Source organism: Pleurodeles waltl, chromosome 3_1, assembly GCF_031143425.1.
Source record: "Pleurodeles waltl isolate 20211129_DDA chromosome 3_1, aPleWal1.hap1.20221129, whole genome shotgun sequence".
In the NCBI taxonomy this organism is placed as follows: Eukaryota; Metazoa; Chordata; class Amphibia; order Caudata; family Salamandridae; genus Pleurodeles; species Pleurodeles waltl.
In genome coordinates, this window is record NC_090440.1 from 1500104626 (window position 1) to 1500118364 (window position 13739).

The following is a 13739-nucleotide window of genomic DNA, read 5'->3' on the forward strand; positions in this document are numbered from 1 at the left end:
CCGCCATAGCACCATCTTCCTAGCAATGGATGTCGGCTGCACCTGTGATCTGAATAGCTATGGCTCCACCCGGATGCTTTCCTCCACCATGACCCTTAGCTCTTCCTCAGAGAATCTGGGGTGTCTTTGTGGTGCCATGGGTGTAGTGAGTGTGGTATGTGTGAGTGTGTGTGGGGTGATGTTTTGGTGTGTGTGCTGTGAGGTGCATGGATGGTGTATGGGTGATGGAGATCTGTGGCTCTGTTTCTGTAGGGGCTCCTGGTGTGTCTCTCTCTCTGTTGTAAATTGTTAGTTGTGGTAAAGGGTTGTGGTGTAATGTGGGTGAGTGTTTTATAGTCATGTGGTTCTGTGAGTGTGGTGTGTGTATGGGTGTCAGGTGTGTGTAGTTTAAATTGTCCAATGTGGTGTTGTTTTGTTAAGTTGAGTGTATTCTGATGGTGGCGGTATCTACTGCTAATGGTTGACCGCAGTTGAATGTCCACCATGGTGATTCGTGGGTGATAATACTGTGGGCGTAGTTTGGTTTGCGTAACGGTGTGGTTTTTGATACCGCCAGTTTATCACTGACCTTTGGGCTGGCAAACTTGTGTGTCTGTATAGTGGCGGATTTCTATGTGTGGGTCATAATTCCTGTAGCGGTATACCACCACGGTCGCAGTATGTTGGCAGCAGTCAGCATGGCGGTAAGCGGGACTTACCGCCAATGTCATAATGAGGGCCATAGGAATGTGTTTTATATGTCCTAACAGTGAAATACTGCTAAATTTGTTTATCACTGTCACAAGGCCTGTCCCTCTCATAGGTTAATGTGGGGGCTACCTTTAAATATGATTAAAATGTAGATTCCCTTTGGGAGCGGATAGACATGTGGAGTTTTTTCATTAAGTTACTGTGTGTGTTGGTACAAATACTTTATACCTAGCACTCTGAAATTAAGCCTGCTGCTCGTACCAAGCTACCAAAGGGGTGAGTGGAGGTTAGCTGAGGGTGATTCTCTTTTACCCTGGCTAGAATAAGGGTCCTTGCTTGGACAGGGGGTAACCTGACTGTAAACCAAAGACCCCATTTCTAACAGACCCTCAGAAGGGAATCATCCAGGCCAGAAAGGTAGAGCAGAATTTCACTAGCGTAGTGGGAGATTACATCTTCCCACTCTCTATCCTTAGCATTCCCCTCAACAGGGCATACTCCCTAAGCCAGCTTGCCAATATTTCTATAGCCACTGTGAATAGCAAAAGTGGTGGAAGGCAGGCTTAACAGGTAGCCTTGCCCAGTGAAAAGTCCTCTGATAACGTTCCGTTCACTCACACCAGGAATTGGGGCCAAAACCCATCCTCTCCACAAGGGTCATGAGATTGGGCAAACCAAGGAGACAAATGCTTTCTCAGCGTCAAGCGACAAAATCACCACCAGCTCTTTCACCTGATGTTTACAGGCCAGGCAGCCAAAGAGGCATCAGAGGTTGTGCCTCGTCAAGCTGTAGAGCATACAAATGGACTGATCAGGGGCTGCAAGTAGGTCAGTAACCTGCATTAGGTGGTTCACCAGGGCCTGAGACAGTATTTGAGTTTCACTGTTACGGACGGATATCGACATGGATGAGTTGTAGTCTGTTGGTGCCTTGCCCAATTGTGGATGAGGACTACATAGGACTGACAGTGGTCTCTAGGTGGTGCACCCTACCTCCTGGAGGTACAAAACAGGTCCCACAGTTGTTGTACCACCTTAGTTTTAATGCATTCAAAACATTCTAGGAGAAAACTGGTCCCGGTGATTTCCTGCTTTTCATTTGGGAAAGGGCATCCACGGTCTTCCTTTCTGTAATGACATTCTCCAGGGAATACCTATCAGACCTCTTTATCCACTGGTGTATGGTATCAAATTTGTTCATGTCCTTGCAAATGCATATAGGTCCTGGAAAAACTATGCAAAATACTGTGCTATATTCTCATCAATGTCTACCAGTGTGCCCTGGGATGTGTGGGTCATAGAAATCCACCTTTGACCTTCCTTCTTTTTGGCTAACCAAGCCAACACTTTTCCAGCCTTATCTCCCTGTTCGTAGATCCCACTTAGTTTGGCCCTAAGGAGTGTTGTGGCCTCCTGGTGAAACAACTGTCTGTATTCTTCTCTAAGTTGGGGCAGGTAATCTGCCAGGACTGGGTCAGGGGCTCCCTCATATGACACCTCCCCTGCTGGATCTCCTTCTCCAGCTCCACTACCTTTTCCAGTGCATTGTGCATATTTCCCGTTATGTCGGAGATTAAGCAACTCCATTACATCATCTTGTAGGCTTCCCAGAGAGCCGTCTCTGAGGCCAGTGAACCCTTATTTTATGAAAAGTAATCAACCATTGTGTAACTATCCCTGGGAAGCCCAGTCCATCAGTTCCCAGGGGTCTAATTGTCAACCAGCACAGAAGTAGCCACCAGGCGCCAAAGTTTAGTAGATAATGGGGAATGACCTGAAATACCATTCTGTTACAAAAGGTACCAAAAAAAGGTATAAAAAATATTTTTTGTTTAGGTTAATGAAAACGACAACAATGTTACTACAAGTTGCAAATATAAAATATAATGCATGATAAAGAAAGGCTTCATAACATGCTGTTGTCTCTTCAGTGATATAAAATGGAGAAAAACTTGCTTTGACACTCTCCTGGAGTATCATAAAGGTGTCAGTGAGCTATGAGATAGCAACCTATTACATCAGCATTATTTGATAGTGATTGGTCGTCAATAAGATGCCATACCACTGTTAGTCCACATAGTTCTTTTTAGTTAAGAATCATCATACATAATCAATTCCACCAATGAACTTGTAGACAATTTTGATCATTAGTCATAGACTAAGTAGTTTTTCAAGAGGGATCAACCGAATATAGCACCAACATATCAAAGGCCGTTGTAAGGTTCTTAAAGCAATAACTCTCCCGCCTTCCCATGGTCTTGGCACCTGCCACACAGCTGAAGTCACCAAGCAAGTCATTATAACATGGATGGGTTGCTTTTTCACGTGAAGACAAATATTTCATAATTTTTCAATTGAGCAGAGGGTCTGCTGGATCAAGACCTTTTATTATCACCGCCCAACATGACTAATGCCCCTAGCATTAAAGCTCCTTTTGAGCAATATTAACCATGCTCATTTTAAGAAGTGGCACCTACAAATTAAGTGGCTAAAGTCCTTTTTTTCCGAACCACATAGTCTGCAGGTAATAGAGAGATTGTATTTCTTGGATGGTTGGTCTGCCAAAAATAGTAGTAGTAGCCCAAATTGAATTGTCATAAGCTTCCTCTTTATATGTGGTGAAAATGTATCATTTACATTTTAGGCCAGACTCAATTTGTCATAAGTTTGAAGGACCATCCAGGCATGCGCATAAGTTAAGGTACCTTTCGGAAATCTGCCCTGTTTGGATATTGATCATAAGAAGTAGTCTAGACACACCAAGGAACGAGCAGCATTGAATGAAAGTGAATATTGTCTGCCCCCGCATAATGGAGGGTCTGCCAGAGTTCAGCCAGACCTAGGAATTCTATAACTCTATGAAGACCTGTGTCAACCCTGGGTGTTCCCCCTGAGAGAAGTACTCTCTCCATGTCCCCCTGTAGGGTAAGGTTGAGGTCACCACCCATCACCAGCAGTGTATCCGAAATTTCAACCAAACAATCCCCCATCCTCTTCCTGCTTTCCCCATGGAGCCCAGAGACAGGTTCAATATGCTACAATCAAATGTTCCTCCTTTGGTATACCCTACACTGGTGTCTAGCATCCACGGTTGACCCATGTTTTGATCACTATGAGTGGAAGGGACCTAAGGAATAGAATCCCAATCCTCTAGACCCTGCACCAGTGTAGATTCCATGGATTAGCTTCCATGGATCAGGGTCTTGTACTAAATTCTGCCCATGAACCCACAATTATTTCTAACCAGGTGTGTCTCCTGCAGCAGTATAAGGTATGGGGAGTGTTGTGTCAGATGCTTCATCACTACCGTATTTTCAACGTATTGCCAAGATAGAATTTTAATGGAGGTGCCTCTGCTCAAGGTGAAAAGCTCAGTCTTTGTCACCTCACTCCCAAACGATCCTTTGTTGTGACACTCTCCCCTGGTCCCCTGAACCTCCCCATCTCACCTTGCCTCCCTGCTACCTCCTTGTATTGCAAGTGTACAACTACCTGCCTCCAAAGTGTACCAGATGCCTGTCTCCCACTCCAACATGGAACACACATTGCCATCTATTTATATTATTCAACAAAACATAGTCCATGGGGGAGTCAAGCACCGCTGGCAGGATCTATGGTCGCCCATCAGAAGTCAGTCCAAATTGTCTAGCCCCCCCCTGTGCCTAGTTAGGTCCCTCATAATTCACCTGAGGGTTCCCATTATTATAAGACTTCATCTGCTGTCATTGAGGTAACCTTCTGAATGTATGGCTCTTATGTTTCCTGTCCTGAGACAGTCATATCTGGGCCTGATTGTCCCTATCCAATGGTTTCAAGTGGTTTTGCATAGGCATAGAATAGTCTTCCTGCACCACTGCTACAAACTTGTCCCATTCAATTTGTGCTTCTACCTGTGTGGGAGGCGTCCTACAGTGGAGGCATGGATGGCGCCTCTGCCTCTGTGTTTGCCATGAAGAGGCACTGTCCATGTCCCGAGCTTCAGGGAATGAGTGACCTCGCTGTTCCAACCAGTTCCATGGCTCCCCAGCTAAATCAAAGAAGTGGGTTCCAGATTGTGGAGGCGAGCCTGGAACAGCAGGGCATCCTGAAGGTTTCTTCATCACTTGATAGGTTGCTCGCAGGCACTGCACTGCAGTCATATAGCCTGGATAAATATTGACTGTTTGGTCTTTGATTGTCTAGGGCCCACTTGAATGTGCACACTGAAGGTTATTGCCTCTCTCTAAAGTTCACCAAGAGAGCAACAATCAGTCTAGGGTGGGGCCCTACCACCATGGGTCTGCCAGGTACCCAGTGCGACCCTTCCACTGTAAAGAGGGTTGATGTCTTCTCCTTTGGCACGAAGGATGCCAGCGACTGTTCCACAAACAATTCAGCACAGTGCCCCATAGCACACTCGGGCATCCGCAGTCACCAAATGTTGTGCAAAGATCGGCCCTCAGTGCCTTCTAACTTAGCTGTAAGAAAGTCCATATTCTTTTGCAGTTTGCACAATTCAGCATTATGAACCATTCCCATAAGACTGCACCAGAGTGGATTCCACAGTATTTGTACTTTCCTCCAGCTTTTTCTGATCTGCCCATAGTATACCCAAATCCACCACCAATGCTTGAATCCTCTGCTCCAGGGTGTCCTTGGTATCCCAAATAGCTGCCAGAATGGTGGCAGTAAGGGTCTTCAGGTGCATTTTGGCACCATTCTTCACTGGGCGGTCTGCATGGTGCCCACCCCATCTCAGCTGGATCCCCCTTGTTTGTGTAGATGATTTTGTTTTTGCTAGGCATGGCAAACATTCCCACTGAGGCTGCCTGTTAGCTCAATAATCCCAAAACAGCCCTCAGAATTTCCACTACTGGGGGAGGGTTTTGGGTTGGATGCTACCACCTGGGATGACAAAGAGAGAAGTCGCCCAGTTATTCCCCTGCAGTCACAGGAAGGGGACAGCCTCCATCACAGCAAGAGGCCAGGTCTTTTTTGTATCCACTGCTCCAGGGCTCCTCCAACTGTCAGTCCCTTGTCAGTCAGATGGGGAGAACATCCAGGATGGAGGCCAACCCTTGCCACATATAGTTGGGGGTGGGGACAGGCCCCCTCTACTGGCCCGCATGTTACCATGAGGGCCTAGTCCTCAGATGCCAGTAGATGTACGCCAGGGAAACTCCCACAGAGAACTGTGCGTAGGGCCACTGCTGAAGACTCATTGACCTGCACCAGTGCCTGATGCCACCGTTCGATTGGGCGTCAAAGGTCTTCTTCACGGTCCTGGGCTCCCACTGCGCACAGGCTCCTCATTGGGTCTCATGGGCCAGCTGCACAGAGCAAAAACTCCTCTGGTTCTCCACACTGCTCCTCCAAGTCATAGCTGACATGTGGTCCCCTCTGTGCATCCTACATATCCACCATTGAAGCTTCAGGCCCCACTCCGGCATTGTTGGCTTCTGAGGGATGCCAAAATCAAGATTCCTCTTCTTGGGCAGATGGGGGGTCCACTCACCACAGGAAGCTACAAGACACACCGGGGCTGTCAGGGTCTATGCACCAGTGGGCCTACAGCACCTGGAGCTCAGCTTTGACCCTTTTGCTGCTGAGCCTTTTCCTCCTCTTGTGCTAAACTTTTGTTTGGCTATTTGAGGTAGTTCACACTTAGTCCCCCATACATTTTTGTCCAAATAAGCTATCCACACCAAATTTGTGTCCTTTTTTCCAACATCCTGGGGATTTGGCAGAAACCCAGGGTCTGTGGATGCTCCTGTAGAGGATCAAGAAATTAACCAAAATACTCAAAATGTGTCTTTTGGGACCAATGAGAAAAAAGTGCTGCAGAAGAAAGCATCTAATTTTTCCCTGCAAATGGCATTAACAAAGGGATTGAGGTGCTAAAATCACCATCTGCCCAGCTCTCAGGAACATACAGACTAGAATCAGAAAACCAACATTTTCAACACAGTTTCGGCATTTTACTGGGGCATACCGCATTTTTCATATTTTTTGTCTTTTCAATCTCCTTCCAGTTAGTGACTGGAATAGGTGTGAAACCAATGGTGTCTCCCAGACAGCTAAACATTTTGAAAAGTAGATATAATTCTGAATTTGGCAAGGGGTCATATGTGTAGATCCATCAAGGTTTTCCTGCATAAAGTAACAGTTGAAATAAAAAAAATATTGAAATGGAATTGAAAAAAATCAGGCATCCCTGGCTACATTTTCATCTGTAACTTTTTCCAGCTATGCCAGATTTTCAAAAGCAATATACCATTACATCTGCTGGCCTATTCTGGTGGTGGGGATTTATATGGCTTGTAGGTTTACTAAGAACCCAAGGAACCCAGAGCCAATAAATGAGCTGCACCTTGTAATGGGTTTTTATGGTGTACCAGTAATACAATTCATTTGGTAAAATATAAAGAGTGAAAAATAGGTATCAAGGGAATCTATGTATTTAAAAAATTGGCACAAGATATGGAGTTTAGAAGCAGTGGTTATATGCACATCTCTGAAACCCATATTAGCATGTGACTTAGAGGGCATTTCTCAAAATGACTTCTTTCTTACACACTGTCTTACATTGGAAGGCATAAATGCAGAGTAAGACAATTGGTAATAGCACTTGTCCTGCTATTCTGTGTTCCTCCAAGTCTGCTGATAAAAATGGAACCTTAATTGTGTGGGTGGGCCTATTACTCATGATAGGAAAGAGCCCAAAACTCACTGTGGACACATTCCATGTTTCCACTGAAAACTGACCCTTTGTTTACAATGTTCCTAGCTGTGGATTTTGGGCTTTAGCTCAGCCAGCACCTAGGGAAACCTAGCAAACATGTAACTTTTTGAAAACTGTAAACCTACGGGTATTCAGGATGAGGTGACTTGTGTGCCTCTTGCCACATGTTGCTACCCAGAATCCCTTGCAAAACTCAAACTTTGACTAAAAACGCATTCTCCTCAAATTTCTGTAATAACAAGTTCTGGAATCTGCACAGAACCGCATACTACCTTCCACCAAGCATTCTCCTATGCCTTCTGATGAAAATGGTACCTTACTTGTGTGGGTAGGCCTAGTGCCCGTGACAGGAAACGGCCCAAAATGCAACATGGATAATTTTCCACACAAAACTGAACCTTTTTTGCACAGTGAGTACCTGTGTTTTTTGAGCCCTACCTCAGCTGGCACATAGGGAAACCTACCACAGCCATACATTTTTTTAAACTAGACATTTAGGGAAATACAGGGTGTAGTGACCTGTGTGGCTCCCACCAGGTTGTTTTACCCAGAACGCCTTTCAAAACTCAAATTTTGACTCAAAACATATTATCCTTACCTTTCTGTTATGGAAAGTTCTGGAATCTGTACAGAGCCACAAATGCCCTTCCACCCAGATTTCCTCTATGTCTTCTAATGAAAATGGTATTTCGCTTGAGTGGGTAGGCCTAGTGCCCGCGACAGGAACCAGCCCAAAACACAACAGAGATACATTGAATTTTCCACGGAAAACAGACCCGTTTTTTGAAAAGTGGGTACCTGTGGTTTTTGGGCCCTACCTCAGCTGGCACATAGGGAAACATACCTGGAGATATCCAGGATGGGGTGAGTTATGTGACTCTCATGGTTTCTGAAACCCAGAATCCCTTGCAAACTTCAAAATGTGTCTAAAGAAACACATTTTCCTCAAATATCTGTGATGGTAAGTTCTGGAATCTAAGGGGAGACACATTTTTTTACCACCCAGCTTTTTCCTCAGTCTCTTGATAAAAATTATACCTCACTTTTGTGACTGGGCCAAGAACCTACGACAGGGAAGGGCTAAAAACATTTAAGAATTAAGGGGGAACTGAAACAGGTCCAAAAGGGCAGTTTTTTCATACTTTTTAGTCTGACTCTGCTTTGGGCACCCACACAAGTCAGGCAGAGTTTTTATCAGTACATGTAGGAGGCTGGCCTGGCTTATAGTGGGTACCTTGTGGTACTTACACCTTGTGCCAGGTCCAGTTATCCCTTATTAGTAGATTAGAAGTGTTCTAGCAGCTTCGGTTGATAGAGGTAGCTATAGCAGAGCAGCTTAGACTGAACTAGGAGACATGCAAAGCTCCTACTATACCACTTATATCACTTAGGACTATATCATAAGAAAACACAATACTCAGAGTTACTAAACATAAAGGTACTTTATTTTAGTGACAATATGCCAAAAGTATCTCAGAGGATATACTCCCTTAGGAGGTAAGTAATATACACAAAATATACACACACAACCAAAATCAAGTAAGTAAACAGTTAGAAAAGTAATGCAAACACTGAAGAACACAATAGAATGCAATAGGAGAAAATAGGCCTAGGGGCAACACAAACCATATACTCCAAAAGTGGAATGCGAACCACGAATGGACCCCAGGCCTAGTGTAGTGTGTAGAGGGTCACTGGGAGTGTCAGAAAACACTAAGGATGTCCAAGATACCCTTCCTGCAAGGACAACAACTGACTGTAAAGCACTGAGGGGCATATTTATACTCCGTTTGCGCTGGAATTGCGTCGTTTTTTTTGACGCAATTTCGACGCAAAACTAACTCCATATTTATACTTTGGCATTAGACGCGTCTAGCGCCAAAGTCCAAGGAGTTTGCGTCATTTTTTAGCGTGGACACCTACTTTGCGTTAATGAGATGCAAGGTAGGCGTTCACGTCTAAAAAATCGACTCCGAGGCATGTGCGTCGGATTTATACTCCCGGGCAAAATTCACGCCCGGGAGTGGGCGGGTCAAAAAAAATGACGTACGGCCGCTTTTGCGCCGTTTTTTAGCGCCTGCAAAAGGCAGGCGTTAAGGGACCTGTGGGCTCTGAAGGAGCCCAGAGGTGCCCTCCCATGCCCCCAGGGACACCCCCTGTCACCCTTGCCCACCCCAGGAGGACACCCAAGGCTGGAGGGACCCATCCCAGGGACATTAAGGTAAGTTCAGGTAAGTGTTTTTTTTTTTTTTTTTGTGGCATAGGGGGGCCTGATTTGTGCCCCCCCACATGCCACTATGCCCAATGACCATGCCCAGGGGACATAAGTCCCCTGGGCATGGCCATTGGGCAAGGGGGCATGACTCCTGTCTTTGCTAAGACAGGAGTCATTTCTATGGGGGTTGGGAGTGAAAAAAAATGGCGCAAATCGGGTTGAGGCGAAAAAATTGCCTCAACCTGACTTGCCCCATTTCTTGACGCCCAAGCCCCATATCCCCCTACGCCGGCGCTGCCTGGTGTACGTCGTTTTTTTCCACGCACACCAGCCAGCGCCGGCGGCTAACGCCGGCAAACGTCATTGATTAAATACGGCGCCCGCATGACGCTTCAGAATGGCGTTAGCCAGCGCTACTTTTTTTTACGCAAAACTGCGTTAGCGCAGTTTTGCGTCAAAAAGTATAAATATGGCCCTGAAGACGGATTCCTGGACCTGAGGACCTGTAAAGGAAGGGGACCAAGTCCAAGAGTCACGCAAGTGTGCAGGGGGGGCAGGAGCCTACTGAACCCCAGATGAAGGTGAAAAAGGGCTGCCTCCAGGTAGAAGAAGCCAAAGATTCTGCAACAACGGAAGGGGCCAGGAACTTCATCTTTGGTCAGAAGATGTCCCACAGTGTGCTGGAGGATGCAGAGTTGTTTTCTTGCAGAAAAACCTCAAACAAGCCTTGCTAGCTGCAAGAGTTGCGGTTGAATATTTTGGGTGCTGCCAGGGCCCAGGAAGGACCAGGAAGTCTCCCCTTGGAGGAGGAGACAGAGGGTGCACATAGCAATACAGAGAGCCTACTCAGAAGCAGACAGCATCCGCAGAAGTACCTGAACAGGTGTTCAGAAGATCTAAGCACAACAGTCAACTCAGCACAACAAAATAGGGTCCCACAAAGTTGGAGTCCAACTCAGCGAGTTGGGCAATGCAGGACGGAGTGTTGGGGACCTGGGCTAGGCTGTGCATGAAGGAAGCCTTGCAAAAGTGCACAGAAGCCCTAGCAGCTGCAGTTCACGCAGTACACAGGATTGCTGTCTGGTGTGGTGAGGCAAGGACTTACCTCCACCAAATTTGGACAGAAGGACCACTGGACTGTCGGGGATACTTGGACCCAGCTTCTGTGTTCCAGGGACCATGCTTGTCAGGATGAGAGGGGACCCAGAGGACCAGTGATGCAGAATTTTAGTGCCTGCATTGGAGGGGGGAAGATTCCGTTGACCCACGGGAGATTTCTTCTTGGCTTCCAGTGCAGGGTGGAGGCAGACAGCCCTCAGAGCATGCACCACCAGGAAATAGTCGAGAAAGCCGGCAGGATGGGGCGATACAATGCTGCTGGAAGTCTTCTTCCTACTTTGTTGCGGTTTTGCAGGCGTCCTGGGGCAGTCAGCAGTCAATCGTTGGCAGAAGTCGAAGAAGGAAGTTCAGAGGAACTCTGGTGAGCTCTTGCATTCATTATCTGATGAGATACCCACAGGAGATTCCCTAAATAGCCCTCAGAGGAGGATTGGCTACAGAGAAAGGTAAGCACCTTTCAGGAGGAGTCTCTGACGTCACCTGCTGGCACTGGCCACTCAGAGCTGTCCATTGTGCCCTCACACCTCTGCATCCAAGATGGCAGATGTCTGGGACACACTGGAGGAGCTCTAGGCACCTCCCCTGGGAGGTGCTGGTCAGTGGTGTGGTCACTCCTCTTTCCTTTGTCCAGTTTCACGCAGGAACAGGGCTGGGGGGATCCCTGAACCAGTGTAGACTGGCTTATGCAAGTAGGACACCATCTGTACCCTTCAAAGCATTTCAAGAGGCCAGGAAAGGCTACTCCTCCCAGGCCCTTCACACCTATTTCCAAAGGGAGAGGGCGTAACAGCCTCTCTCACAGGAAATCCTTTGTTCTGCCTTCCTGGGACTGGGCTGCCCAGGCCCCAGGGGGGCAGAAACCTGTCTGAGGGTTGGCAGCAGCGGTAGAGAAAACCCCAGAAAGTTAGTTTGGCAGTACTCGGGCTCTAAGCTGGAGACCCGGGTATGCATGGAATTGTCCCTCTAATACCAGAATGGTTTGGAGGTGACAATTCCATGATCCTAGACATGTTACATGGCCATGTTCGGTGTTACCATGGTGACGCTACATATAGGTATTGACCTATATGTAGTGCACGCGTGTAATGGTTTCCCCACACTCACAAAGTCCGGGGAAATTGCCCTGAACAATGTGGGGGCACCTTGGCTAGTGCCAGGGTGCCCTAACAGTAAGTAACTTTGCACCTAACCTTCACTAAGTGAGGGTTAGACATATAGGTGACATATAAGTTACTTAAGTGCAGTGTAAAATGGCTGTGAAATAACGTGGACGTCCTGTGTAAGAATTGTCTGAGCTCCCTATGGGTGGCAAAAGAAATGCTGCAGCCCATAGGGCTCTCCTGGAACCCCAATACCCTGGGTACCTAGGTACCATATACTAGGGAATTAAAAGGGTGTTCCAGTGTGTAAATAAGAATTGGTAAAATTAGTCACTAGCCTGCAGTGACAATTTTAAAAGCAGAGAGAGCATAAACACTGAGGTCGGGTTAGCATAGCCTCAGTAATCCAGTTAGGCACCACACAGGGAACACATACAGGCCACAAACTTATGAGCACTGGGGTCCTGGCTAGCAAGATCCCAGTGACACATATCAAACACACTGACAACATAGGGTTTCCACTATGAGCACTTGCTTCCTGGCTAGCAGGATTCCAGTGAGACAGTAAAAACACCCTTACATATACTCACAAACAGGCCAAAAGTGGGGGTAACAAGGCTAGAAAGAGGCTACCTTCCTACAGTACAAATGGAGGAATTATGGGTGGTAGGAAGCTTGTGGTTCCTGCAGATTGCTATGCTCCCTTAATGAGGTGTGACGTGGCCTTGCTGAAACAAGGGAACCATCTCGTGGGAGGAGAACTGCTGCAGCAGATGGAAGAACAGGAAGGGAGGTAGAGGGGAAAAACTTGGTTTCAAAGGAGGGAAAGCCATCTGGGACAGAAAGTAGACCTCCTCCATTTCCCGTTCCACCAGCCAGATGGGAGTCCCTGTAATTAGATTAGGAGAGGGGCTGGAAGAGCAGTGTTAGGGAAATCTAGCCACAGCAGTGGGTGGGCTCAGCCAGATGTAACCTCCAGGGAGAGATATTCTCCTTGTTAGATTTAAAAAAAATTGCTTTCTAGGATTGATTTTTGCAACACTTTGCAGGAGGTAGTCACCCGAGAGGGTTGCACCCTGCACCCCACTGGTCAGGGTCAACCCCCTGCTTGCCAACCTAGGAGCAAGGATAAATATGTCAGAGGAGCCCAACAATTCAGATCCCTGTAGGAATAAGGTACGAGAAAAGAAGGACTGCCCTGCTTAACCCCAGGTCTGCACCTGAAGGAAAGCTCCCACAAGGACTGCACCAGCTGCACAATTTGGGCTTCACCAAGAAAAATACTTAGCCTTGCTTTTGCAACTCCAGGAATGGACTCCCTGTAAGCTACAGATACAAGACAGCTGACCAGAGTCCCCTGCATCAAGGCCTGCAAGAAGAGCCCAGCTGACAAGCGTCCAGTGGTCATTTGACGATTGTCACCAGCTGCATTCTAAGAATTGTAGCCTCAACTTTCAAGGAGCAATTCAGAGCTTCTGAAGCTTGTATCAAGTTTGTGTACACATCAAGGACCCAAAAAGGACTACTGAAAGAAGATCCAGAAGTTTGGAGCAACTTTGAATAAAAGCTCCATATGTGGACCGATCCAATTTCGTGAAGCAAGCCAGTTACCTTCAACCATAATCCGGCCTGAATGCTCCAGAGCTTCAGACTGTCAGGATTTGATACGGGTCTTACGGAAAGGCAATCCAACAATGTCTCATCAAAATTGGCCTGCTGGAGAGACTGCACAGCGTCAACGGAGAAAAGCTCCCGAAAAATTTCTAAGTATAAAGGTAAAACTTTGGCTGAGGCCTCTCACTCAGTGTATCTAGGCAGGGTTCCATCACGGTCAGCCTCAACTTTTGCCTTTGCCCCGGTCAAGTGCGACCAGATGTCCCTGGTTGAAGTTTTG